Here is a 13,868-nt window from a genome sequence, read left to right as displayed (position 1 = left end):
ACAAGATCATTGGAACTGGCCTGAATTATCTCATTGTTGGAAAAAGTAAGGTTCATCAGGATTGATCGTTGTATAATATTGATGTTGCCATGTACAATAATCTCCTGCTTCTGCTCATTTACTTAGAATCAGTTCACATAGTTACTATTGGGCTTATGTCCCAAAGAGATCTTAAAGGAGGCAAAGGGACCTGTATGTGCAAAGAATGTACAACCTCTTTGTAGTGGCCAGAAACTAGAAACTGAGTAGATGCCCATCAATTGGATAATGGCTGAATAAATTGTGGTATATGAATATTATGGAATATTATTGTTTGGTTAAAAAATGACCAACAGGATGATTTCAGAAAGATCTGGAGAGACTTATATGAACTGACGTTGAGTGAAATGAGCAGGACCAGGAGATCATTATATACTTCAACAACAATACTATATGATGATCAATTCTGATATACCTGGTCATCTTCAGCAATGAGATGAACCAAATCAGTTCCAATGGAGCAGTAATGAACTGAACCAGTTATGCCCAGCGAAAGAACTCTGGGAGATGACTAAGAACCATTACATTGAATTCCCAATCCATATATTTTTGTCCACCTGCATTTTTTATTTCCTTCCCAGGCTAATTGTACAATATTTCAGAGTCCGATTCTTTTTGTACAGCAAAATAACAGTTTGGACATGTATAATTATTTTGTATTTAGTTTATACTTGAACATATTTAATATGTATTAATCATTCTGCCCTCTGGGAGAGGGGTGGGGGGAAGGAGGGGAAAAATTGGAAAAAAGGTTTGGCAATTGTCAATACTGAAAAATTACCCATGCATATAATTTGTAAATAAAAAGCTATTAAAAATTTAAAAAAAGAATCAGTTCACATAAATCTCTCCAAGTCTCTCTAAAATCATCCTCCTGATCATTTCTTATAGAACAATAATATTCCATAGCATTCATATATCATAACTTATTCAGCCATTCTCCAATTGATGGGCATCCATTCAGTTTCCAGTTTCCAGCCACTGCATAGAAGGCTGCCACAACTATTTTTGCACATGTGGGTCTCTTTCCTTCCTTGAAGATCTCTTTGGGGTATAAGCCCAGTAGAAACACTGCTGGATCAAAGTGTATTCACAGTTTTATAACTTTTTGAGCATAGTTCCAACTTGTTCTCCATTCACAGTCTCACCAATAATGTATTAGCGTCCCAGTTTTCCCACATCTCCTTCAACATTTGTCATTATCTTTTCTTGTCATCTTAGCCAATTTTTAGGTGTGTAGTGGTGTCTCAAAGTTGTCTTAATTTTCATTTCTCTGATAAATAGTGATTTAGATCTTTTCATATGATTAGAAATGGTTTTAATTTCTTCAACTGAAAATTGCCTGTTCATATCCTTTGATCATTTATCAGTTGGAGAATGACTTGAATTCTTATAAATTTGAATCAATGCTCTATATATTTTAGAAATGAAACTTTTATCAGAACCTTAAATATAAAAATGCTTTTCCAATCTATTGTTTCTTTTCTAATCTTGTCTGCATTAATTTTGTTTGTTTGTACAAAAACTTTTTAACTTAATATAATCAAAATTATCTATTTGGTGTTCAATTATGAGTTCCAGTTCTTCTTTGGACACAAATTCTTTTGTTCTCCACAGATCTGAGAGGTAAACAATCCTATGTTCTTCTAATTTGTTTATATCACTCTTTATGTCTAAATCATGAATCCATTTAGACTTTATCTTGATATTTGGTGTTAGGTGTGGGTCAATGCCTAGTTCCTTCCATACTGTTTTTCAATCTTCCCAGGAGTTTTTATCAAATAGTGAGTTCTTATCCCCAAAACTGGGGTCTTTGGGTTTGTCAAACACTAGATTGGTATCAGGCTAATTGTATTAAACAATGAACTCACACTTCAACTTTTCGGTCTAGAAATAAATTTCCAAGATGTTAACCATCGCTTCATTAAACATTATATATGTGATAAATCTCAAAAGCCAATTCAAAAATTACTAAAAATACATATTCATGAAGTGTGATCCTTTTATATCTGTTATCTAAGAATTATTGTAATTTCAAAGCCTACCTTTCTGTAGAGTCCCATTCAAATTCAAATTCCTTCATGAAGTTTTTTCCTGATTCCTACAGCAAGAGATAATCTCTCCCTCTTTTTAATTTTGATGATACATTGCTTTTTATTATTTTTGGACTTCAACAATATACATTGTATTATGTTTATTTGTGTGCATAATTCTTTCATCTCCATCTAGAGCATGGAAATTTGATTTCATTGGTATCATTGAGTTTTGATGGACTGTAACTGATGAATGAAATATAACTTTGGAAAACTTTTATTTCTTCAAATAAAATAGCAGGAAAGAAAGGAGTAGATAGAATAGCAGACTCAAACAAGGAAAACCAGGAATCAAAGAGTGGTAGACATTATTGAGTGAAGAACACTAGAGACAGATACAACAGCGATATTTGGGGTAAGTATATTATAAATCATTGTGACAGAGATATGAAATATATGAGGCATTTAGAAAACATCATTGGGTTGCCATAGATGTATAATAGGGTAGTTGTAGGGAAAATTCAATTATTTACAAATCTGCTATAACTCATTCTTTATTATGAAGTAGATTAGATAACAAACCCTGCACATGTCTTAAAGATAATTTCATCTTTTAAATGGTGAAAGAACCAAAATCAGAAATTTGATTCTAGATCTAATTCTCACTGACAAAGTTGTTGAGGGAAAGTGAACATCCTATCATCAAATTTGTGATAGAAAAGAGAGATAATTTGGAAATAGACTTATATGCATGCTAGATTTTGGGTGGGCAGATGTCAAAGTATTCAGAGAAGTTGAAATATAACATTGTGTTGCCTGATTATAATGAAAATTAAACCAGCAGGGATGAATAAAAGTGTTGAAATTATCTTAAGCAGAGGGCTTTTGATATTGGGTCTATAGATCCTAAAAAGTCCAAGGCAAGATTTTCTGAGGTCTGTGAACTTGGTTGAGAATATGAATCTTTAATTTCTTTGATCGCAAATTGAAATTTAAATTTTTTAAGATAAATTAAAAACATCATTCATAGAATGATGTTCAATAGTGATATCTGCTACTTAATTCTAATACCTGAGGATAAAGTTCATTTGCTACATTTTTAATTAATTTTAATTAATCAAGGGTTTCTTACATATGAAAAGAAGTAAGGAACAGTATAGCTTCATTATTATAAGGCTATGGCAAACTAAATATTTATATCTATTATTCATATGTGAGAGCAATGCAGTATGTAGTGATAACACATTTTAGTAAAATATTTGTCAAGAATATGGAATTATATGAGCTGGATAATATGAGAGTATACTTGGATAAATTCAAAGTAAGATGAGCATCCAGACCCAAAAGAGGTATATTAATGGTTCTTTGTCTAATTGTAAGGGTGTCTAATCAGGAAAATAATGGAAGAGTTCACAACCTCAATTTTCACACTTTTATCCCACAAGCTTCAACTTACCAAGTCTTATCAGCTCTCCCTCTACCATGTATATCATATTTGTTCTCTTCTTTCCACTAACTTGTCTACTACCTTTATTGAGATGCTCTTTATAGCTTGCCTGGCTTGTAATTTTTTTTTCAGTTGATTTCCCTGTATAAACATTTTTCATCCTGCTCCAAAGTTGCCACACTCACAATTTAAGTCTAAGATGATAGTACTAAAAGACAAATCTGACAACATGATTTTCCCAGTCAAGAAACTCAAGAGGCTCCCTATTTCCACAAAGAAATAAAATTATTCTCTCTGTGATAATTCAAAGTCCTTCATAATCTTTTCCTAATCTAACAGTCTAGTCTTTTTGTATATTGCTTCCATTCACATGCTTGCTGGTTGAGTCAAATTGGTTTATCTTCCATTCTTCAAATATGCCATTTCATTTCCCATTTGTTGCTTAACTTTTGAAATGTGAAGTTTCCTTCAAAACTCAATCCCAGGGTGTCTTCTACATTCAGCATTTCATGATCTTACCACCAGTTTTAGTATCTCTCCATGTCTTTTCATTTAATTTATACATTTTTCCCTATATTTATTTTGACTATTATCTAAATATGAGCATATTTTCTTCCATAATAGAATGTAACCTTCATGGGGGCAGAAACTATTTAACTTATATCTTTAAGTCCCCAGCATCTTGTACAATGCCTAGCATAAGTATATGCACTTAAGTATATGTATTTAATAAATGTTTGTTTATTGATTGATAAATTTATACTGACTAAATTAGTCTTAAAGAGCAAAATAAAGAGAAGAAGAAGCATGCTCATGGAAAAACAAACATATCAATTATACAATATAAAAATGAGACTTTTTCTATGAAAGATGAATTGTAAAATTGAAAATCTAAAACAGGGCTCAAATGAGCTTTTATACCTACTAATTAATAATAACTAACATTTCAGAGGTAGCAAAAATGGATTTCATGTCTTTATTTCATTTGAGTCTCACAATAAGCTTTTGGAAGTAGTTACTATGATTATTATTATTCCCAATACTCATATGAGGAAACTAAGGCTATGGGATTTTAAATCACTTACCTAGGGTACACATGATTTCAATACATTTTCCCCAACTTCAATCTGTCCCCATAACCATTATATAGGAGTGCTTCTCACATTGCACAAATAGTGTGCTAAGTGACAGTCACTAGAAATTTTACTTCTCTATACATTAAATTCTAGTATTTTCTTTTAATTTTAAAGTTTCAACATTTCTCAAACCGTGTAGTGGAAGAGAAGGTCATCTATATTGTGCTTGATTGACTAAGTGCACTCTAACTAAGACTTTTAGAATCTGCTGGAATCTTCATCATGTTGTTTTAGTGTGACCATAGAGAAGCAAAGTGATAACAAGATACTTCTCTGGGAAGGAGAGGCATTTGAAAATTTTCCATGTCTATCACTGTGTAATATATCTGAATTCTTTCTTACTTACTTATGATTGTAAACTAAGAGAAATATGTACTCAAATTCATAATAATGGACATATGTGGCTGTAAATTCATCCATCTATTCAGAGCAAAGGCAATATTAAATCATGGTTATAGTGGAATGAAGTAAAATGGATTAGTAATAGCATATATAGTAGTTTTGGATAAAAAGAAATCTATTAACTAGGAAAAATAAGACTCTCCAAAGAGCCTGGCAAATGATGGGTAACCCATATCCCTAAAGTTGCAGGCAAAAAAAGCTCTCTAATCACTCTTCCTATTCCTATTGGCATTTTGGAAGAGTAAATCAAATTAGATTCTCATTTTAGAGACAGAGCTGCCTACAAATTCACAAGGATGTTGAGCTGGTGGAAGAAATGGAAATGAGAATCCATGCCGAATGGTACACTTAATTCATTTGAGTTTGGTACATTTGAAGACAAACACAATTTTAATTTTATTAGTTTAAATAAGACAGATTCTCTCATTTCCCTAAGGACATTCATGATTGATAAAAAAAAAATAAGAAAAATCTCTAAATAAATCTCAACTCCCTTTACCCCACCCCAGCTGTTATATGACTAGGGAACCAGAGATGCAGTTATTTGTTTCTTCTACCACAATTGTCTGCCTGTTTTCTTTGTGTGTATCCTAGTCGTAGCACAATCCTAATGTATTTTACTTGATAACTTTTTATGCAGATCTTACAGCACATTTTATTCTACCACATGTTGGAACATTTGTGCACAAAAAATCCCATCTTTATGTTTGAAATTTATGGGAACACAATTAAAATGAGAGGGGTCCAAAGGTATCAAGATAATTACATTTTTCTAATCTTACTAAACAAGATAAATTACCTGCAGGCCCTCTTATAAAAGATGAAATCTTCATAATAAGTGAATTAATCAAGCAGCAGCTTGCTACTACACTTGCATTTATAACAGAAATGATTCAAAGACTTATTTTATGGGAAAATTAATGGAAACAGGCTTTTCATTCTTCTGCACCAATTGAAAACCTCAGCAACCAGCTGCCCACTTGTCAAGAAAGCAGAAAGAAGCTGGAAACAAAGATAAATAAAAACACCTTTTTCCTGGCACTTTTGAAGAGAAAAAGGAGGTCTCATTTACAGCAGCCATCTGTTTGTTATTTAATATGGGTGAATTACATGCTGTAATGAGTTTGTTTCTGCATCACTCAGTGCAGTGGAACACAAGTTCACTCTCATAATGTGCAGCAGTTTTTAAAAGCTAATCATTTAATTGGACACAATCGTCAATGACAAATGGAGATGTAAAAACTCAGCCAGCTGTAGAGTGAATATGTAATCATTGTGAAATCATATTATTTTACACGCTTGAAGACTTCTTAATAGTATCTGATGTTGGTCAGCACCATAGACACTGAAGAATGAAAGAAACATGATGAAAAACAGCCTCTCGAAAGAGTTTTAAGATAATTGGGCCATATTAAGAACCATGTTGTAGCCACCACTTGGATTAGGTACCTAAAGGCTCTCCAAATTGGTTATTAGCCTTCCCAATTTTCTGGAATTTTTTAAAAAACATTTTTCCTTACACTTCTCATGGTTCAGTAGGCAAAAGCTACTGTTTGGGGCATTGATTGATTTTTTCCCCCCCTGTAATCTGCTTCAGTAAAGACTGGCTAATAATCCCCACTGATTTGTTGCTTTTTCACATTACATCACATACACATAAAGAGACTAGAGAGGTTGAGTGCCAGTTGATTTTTAAAATCTCTGTCTCTCACTCTCTCTATGTGTCTTTGATTCTCTCTCTCTCTCTCTCTCTCTCTCTCTCTCTCTCTCTCTCTCTTTCTCTCTCTCTCTCTCTCACATATTCTTCAGAACATTTAAACCTGGAAGCATCTACTTCCAAGACTTAGTGAGATTTCGACATAATGCAAATAGGGCCTCAAACAAATACTTAGAGATTTCCATTATATTGTATGATATTTTGTGGGAACTCCACAATATCACTATTCCTATAAACTAACTTTAACCCCAGAACAAATTTTTTCAGACTGCTTATGTTCTCCCAATTAAAGGAAGAGAAAGTGAAAGTAGTTAGAAGACTTCATAATGAGTTAAGATATACTTTCATCTCATTTGGGGTTGTTTTAGATTAGATTCAGATAAACTAACATTCTCGGTTTTATTACAGATATGTTATAAGTTATTTATAGGAAGTGAGTATTAGGAATACTAAAAATAGCCATTTCAAAATATGTAAAATTTTGAGAGGACTTCTGAAACCAACTTTTCTGTCCCCCGATCTAATCAAAAATCTTCTCTATGATTCTGTCACCTTTTCCCTAATTCCCAATTCCTTCTCTCAACACTATATCCCCTTTTATTAATGCTATTTACAGGGTGCTCAGTTTAATATTATTATTTTATAAATATTAGGAAAATATGTAAAGTATCTTCCCTTCCCTTTGTGAAAAAAAATAATAAAAGCTGCATCACAGGATTGTTGTTAAGTTTCAAATAAGATAACACACATAAAGAGCTTTGCATACTTTAAAAAATACTATATAAATGCTAGCTATAATTTTGATGATAGTGATAATGAAGATGACAATGGCTTTATCATTAAGAACTTTTTAAAAACAAGTTTTCCTTGATACCCATATTATAACTTGTCAGTCATTTCATGAAATAATCTAAAAAAACCACAATAACATAGAAAACAGCTTGTGCCAGAAAAAAATAGAGCAACATTAACAACAGCAGCAACAAAAAAGTATACAGAGGGAAAAGTTGATTTATCAAAGCCCCAGATGTACACAGAAAACATAAAAACAGCTTGAACATGCCAGAAAAACCACCCAGGAAATAAGATAAAGAGAGATGCATTGCAAATTAAGAAGCACTCCAAGCATGTATCACAAGCATGATCTGAAGGAAACCAACTGTCACCTACTTTCTACTGAGTGATTAACAGCTCTGAAAGTTGAGCAAATCAAGATGTAGCATATAGTATCTACAAAGATATTTAAACAACATGAAATCTATATTCACACAAAAGCAATTATCTAGATAATTGTTCTTATGTGAACATCATCTAAATTTCATGTTTAAGTTCCCATCATAGGGAGAAACTGGTATTTCTAGTATTAATAAAGCTCACTTGATTGAAATAGCTGAGTATCCATCCAAAAGTATCATAGGCAGGAAAGTTGGGAGAATCTAAGTTATCTTTATTTTATTTTTCATTGTGACTGTGATCACACATTCTTTTCTCAAAAATCTTTAGTTGGTTCCATTTCCTTAGAAAGCAATCTGAAATCTTCGTTGCACATTGAATATCTATCTCAACATGACCACCATTTAGCTTTCAATATTACTTTCTGGTACTTTTTATAAGGGCCTTGAATCTAGAAGTAAATGAGACCTTAGAGACCAATTAATTTAACTCCTTCATTTGACAGATTATATTCTAAGGCTCAGAATGGTTAAACATTTTAACCAATGGTCACCAAGCTGGTAAGAATCAAAATTGTGATTTGAATCCAGATCCTTTGAGGGCAGAGTCATTGCTCTTCCATTATTCCACACTGCTTTTGCCTTGCATTCAAATCAAATGATCACTGGATCCAAACATGTAATTATATATATATATATATATATATATATATATATATATATATATATATATTTTTTTTTTTTTTTTTACTTAGGTAGTTTCCTGAGGCCCAAAGAGAGTTTTAAAAGTTTGTATTTTCATTGCTTCTCTAGCTACAATGATCATTCTTGGAACTTCTTAATACATTTATCAGAGAGATTTACATATTTAAGACAGTGAATTATAGCAACTACACCACCTACAGCTTTTTAATTTTAGATAGAATGTCAGCTCCTTGAAAGTAGGAATTGTTTCATTTTAAATTTCTGTATACTTAATATTTAGTACAATGCCTGGCAAATAGGAGGTAATTAGTAAGGGCTTACAGTTTGATTGGTTGAGATACATATGCCTTAGTTTCCTAAAAAGATTGTTAGTTTCTTGAAACCAATTCTTGACATATTTGTCAGTCACACATGTAGGATGCACATGTATACCCATGCAAAATAATAAATATTGCCCAAGGTGTTGTTCATAATGCACCTATTTTAAAATATGACCATATTGTCATGGTAGTTTCCAATTTTAAAGTTCATCATAATGTATCTAATCAAACCCAAGATTTGAAATTCATTCTTAAATTCAATCCTTTTGCCATAAAATTGCCTATAAAGTCACAGAGAAGTCAAATTTGGTTTTGATGTCAGTATAGACTTCATAACAATCAGACCAAAGTGGAATGAGATGCCTAAAGAGGTAGAAAATGGATTTTCCACAACTTGGGATCTTCAAGCAAAGATTAGAATCCATTTGTTTGATGTGAAAAGGGGAGTTTTTTTTAATTAGAAGGAATTTGGTTTTGCTCTGAGATCCTTTCCATTTCTAAGATTCTCTGCTTCACTTGAGTAGGTATATCACTTATTCTTCCCTGAAATTTCTAGACCCTCCTTCCTTCCTCTTCCATTATTAGTCAGTAAAAATTTCTCCTTTAACATTCTTTAATATATATATACATATAAACATACTTATTCTAATTAATATATTAAGCTATAGCATTTTACAGCACTTTAAGGTTCCTAAAAAGCTTTACATTAATTCATTTGATCCTGATAACACGCCTATGACGTAAGTGGTAAATTATTTTTATCCCCATAAATGGCTGCCTTGATCTTACTGATTTTATACTTTGGCAAGGGATTAAGGATGCTGAAAAGGAATGTGTTAGTTCAAGTAGAAATTTCTAATAATCCTCTTCTTTTACCCATCTGGAGAGTTTGGTTCTGACTTTAGAATAGGTGGAAGTACCAAGTTTGACTCCCTAACGCTACTATTTTTTTGGGGGGGGATAATGAGGAAAAGCTACTAGAACCAGAGAAGTAGAAAAACAGAGTTCCTTTTACCGTGGGGGATAGAACTCCTGATGCTGAGATGATACTTATGAATCGTTCAATAACCATGGTGGAGTCAATGTTGCACTGCTGAAATCCACTAAAGCTGTCTGCGTAGGCTGATTATCCTTCATACTCCCAAACCTTTCCTCTGTTCTCTAGAGAGAGAAAGTGTGATTCTGGATTTGATAGTCCCCTAGTGTTTGGTAATTTTAACCTTGTTTCTCAAAAGCTTGTTTATCCTTTGACCAGCAAATGTGATGATGCTATTGATCAAAGATTTGGTAAATTGGGCAGTATTGTTTCAATGTAACATTGAGTGTGGTGACTGGGAATGTCCTGGAAGGAAAATAGATAGATTTAAAACTGCTGTATTTGTCAGAGAGAGATTTCTCACCGGGGGCTCTGGGATGAAAAGAGAGCTATTAATTCATTTTTATAACTTTCCAGGGCAGAGCAAATACATTCACTGAAGTCTCTGGGCAAATAAGTTAGCAATGGTTGCCGGGCAGCTAACTGGCTAAGCTCACATTATAGTGGACATTTACTATTACCATGAACTTGCTTGAAACTAAAATACTCCTCCAGAAAAGAGAGACCAAGAGAGAGGTTAGATAGAAAGTCAGACCCCAAAGGTGTGAATAACCCAGACCACAAAGGGGGTGGAGAGATGAAGAGAGGAGAATAATTTTGTTTGTCTGCCTCTTTACCTTGTTAGTATATAGTCACCCCACTGATGATTATACCCATTTTATAGATGGTGAAACTGAACCCTTAGAATGATTTGTCAAATTTCTGAGAAGAAATTTAACCCAGGTCTTTCTAATTTCATGCCCTCTTCCTTTCCTTTAGTGCCTGGCTTACATTTTTTATCTCTATCCCAACTCCTACCTTCATACTTGAATATCTCAATAAATATGCTGGTGTGCCATCAAACTCTCATCTTATTCTTAAATACACTCTGCATCATATTCCCACTAGTTTTATTGTCTCTGCAATCACACACTCAGGTATATTTCTCTCCTTAGATCAGGCTTCAGTTTGCAAAGTCTGCGTAGTCTGGCAAAATTTTGAGGAAAACAAAAGAATAACACAGATGACCAAAGGCACTAACTATTCTTGGCCAGATCTTGTACTCTGACCCATCCTTATCCCTAGTCTCAGTCATCAGTAGTCCCACTCCTCTGTCCTCTGTCTTGCACAAAAATTGATTGTAATACTGTGCAATAGTAATAATTTGGAGTATTATGCTGATCACCTCTGCTAATAGTATTCATTTTTTCCTATTACAGAAGATTGTGTAGCTCCACCTGATTGTTTACACTTGTGAAAATGCTGGCTTCGTGTTCTTAGAAATTTTTTGATTCTATGACTTGCAAATTAAAAAGATTCCATAATAGAGCTATATATATATAAAAAATTAAAATGTAAAAAAGTTAATTCGTATGATTATCGATTCAACTATAGTAAATAGATGATCAAATGAATAGTTATAACCACAAAATTAGTCTAAAAAAAAGTTAACAACTTTAAGTGATTCCTCTCATAATAAATTCCAAGTATAAATGTTTAATATATAAACATGTTCTGTATACATGAATAGTTTGAAATAGCCTATTTTTCTTAAGGATTTGAAATGATAACTTAGTTTTCCAAATACTAAAAAAAGTGAATAGAAATTAGCATCAATAGTTCATTATCTTCAAATAAATATGATTAAAAACTTCTAATAGTAAAATATTATAAATTTCTTGATTTTAGAAAAAATATTTTTGTATTGGTACAGATATTGATTTAAGAAAAGAAATCAAAGAAAATAAGGTTTTGAATAGAAAACATATTAATGAACAAATGCAATGTGCATATCAACAGAGAGAAAAGGGGACATTATTTTAAAATGCTTTATCAAATTATAGCAGAATCATTAAATGACTAGTTTGTTTATGAAAGATATTAATTATGATGATCTGAGGTATTTGGAGGGTAAGAAGACACTCTGAAAAATTTACTTACACATTTATTAAAAGTAATTTTTCATTGACTGTTTTCCCACTAAACATTCCTTTCCTAGATTATTCCTCAAGAATACAAGCTGCTATTAATGATGCATTACTTCAGAGTGTTTAGGGTTTACCTGATTTAAAGTAATGGAACTAAACTGTTAATAAGAAAAGAAAAAGGAAGAAAGAAAGAAGGAAGGAAGGAAGGAAGGAAGGAAGAAGGAAGAAGGAAGGAAGGAAGGAAGGAAGGAAGAAGGAAGGAAGGAAGGAAGGAAGGAAAGAAAGAAGAAAGAAAGAAAGAAAGAAAGAAAGAAAGAAGAAAGAAAGAAAGAAAGAAAGAAAGAAAAGAAAGAAAGAAAGAAAGAAAGAAAAAGAAAGAAGAAAGAAAGAAAGAAAGAAAGAAAGAAAGAAGAAAGAAGAAAGAAAGGAAAGAAGGAAGGAAGAAGGAAGAAAGAAGGAAGGAAGGAAAGAAAGAAGGAAGAAGGAAAAGAAGGAAGGAAGGAAGGAAAAGAAGGAAAGAAAGAAAGAAAGAAGGAAGAAAGAGGGAAAGAGAAAAAGAAAGAAGAAAGGAAGGAAGAAGGAAGGAAGGAAGGAAGAAAGAAGAAAGAAAGAAGGAAAGAAGAAGGAAGAAGGAAAGAAGAAAGGAAGGAAGGAAAAGAAGGAAGGAAGGAAGGAAAGAAAGAAAGAAAGAAAGAAAGAAAGAAAGAAAAGAAAGAAAGAAAGAAAGAAAGAAAGAAAGAAAGAAGGAAGGAAGGAAGGAAGGAAGGAAGAAGGAAAGAAGAAAGGAAGAAGGAAAGAAGAAGGAAGAAGAAAGGAAGAAGAAAGAAGGAAGGAAGGAAGAAGGAAGGAAGGAAGGAAGGAAGGAAGGAAGGAAGGAAGGAAGGAAGGAAGGAAGGAAGGAAAGAAAGAAAGAAAGAAAGAAAGAAAGAAAGAAAGAAAGAAGAAAGAAAGAAAGAAAGAAAGAAGGAAGGAAGGAAGGAAGGAAGAAGGAAGGAAGGAAGGAAGGAGGAAGGAAGGAAGAGGGAAAGAGAAAAAGAAAGAAAGGAAGAAGGAAAGAAGAAAGGAAGGAAGGAAGGAAGGAAGGAAGGAAGGAAGGAAGGAAGGAAGGAAGACAAGGAAAACTAGGAAGAAAGACAAGGAAGAAAGAAAGACAAGGAAGGAAGGAAGGAAGAGAGAGAAGAAGGGAGGGAGAGAGGGAGGAAATGAAGGAAGGAGGGAGGGAGGAAAGAAGGGAAGAAAGAGAAAGAAGGAAGGAAAAGAAGGTGAAATAATAATAATGATAATCTAGCATTTCTAATGCCTATTATGTTCCAGCAACTGTGCTAAGTACAATACTTTACAAATATTATCTCATTTGATCCAAATAAAAACCAGAATGTTATTGAGGTGAATACCCCATTTTACATTTTTTATTCCCATTTTTGAGTTGAGAAAAGTGAAGCAGAGGTTAAATGACTTTCCCAAATCACACAGTTAGTAATTGATTTATGCACTGATCTCAATGAGTCTAAGCCTAGTCTAACACTTAATTCTGGGCCAGCTAAACCATATTCTGAGCCACCTAAACAAACAGTAAATCCAAGTTTAAATTAACAGAATGTAGACATTGGTTAATTTTCCAACAAAGTTGTTATATACATTTTTTCCTCTCTTCAATTCTTTTCCTATTTTTCAGTTTTCCTTTCCTTTCCTTCACTTTCATTTCCTCTCTCTCTCTCTCTCTCTCTCTCTCTCTCTCTCTCTCTCTCTCTCTCTCTCTCAGATTTTAGATACGAATTTCAGTTTGATTATGTATATTACACTGAGAATAATAAAATCACAAAATGACCTATAGTATAAAAAATTGCATCAAGAAAAAATCAAATCTTAGTGTTGTAGAACATAAACTCGAGAG

This window comes from Antechinus flavipes, chromosome 3 (genome assembly GCF_016432865.1).
Source record: "Antechinus flavipes isolate AdamAnt ecotype Samford, QLD, Australia chromosome 3, AdamAnt_v2, whole genome shotgun sequence".
In the NCBI taxonomy this organism is placed as follows: domain Eukaryota; kingdom Metazoa; phylum Chordata; class Mammalia; order Dasyuromorphia; family Dasyuridae; genus Antechinus; species Antechinus flavipes.
Note: the sequence above shows the minus strand (reverse complement) of the source record.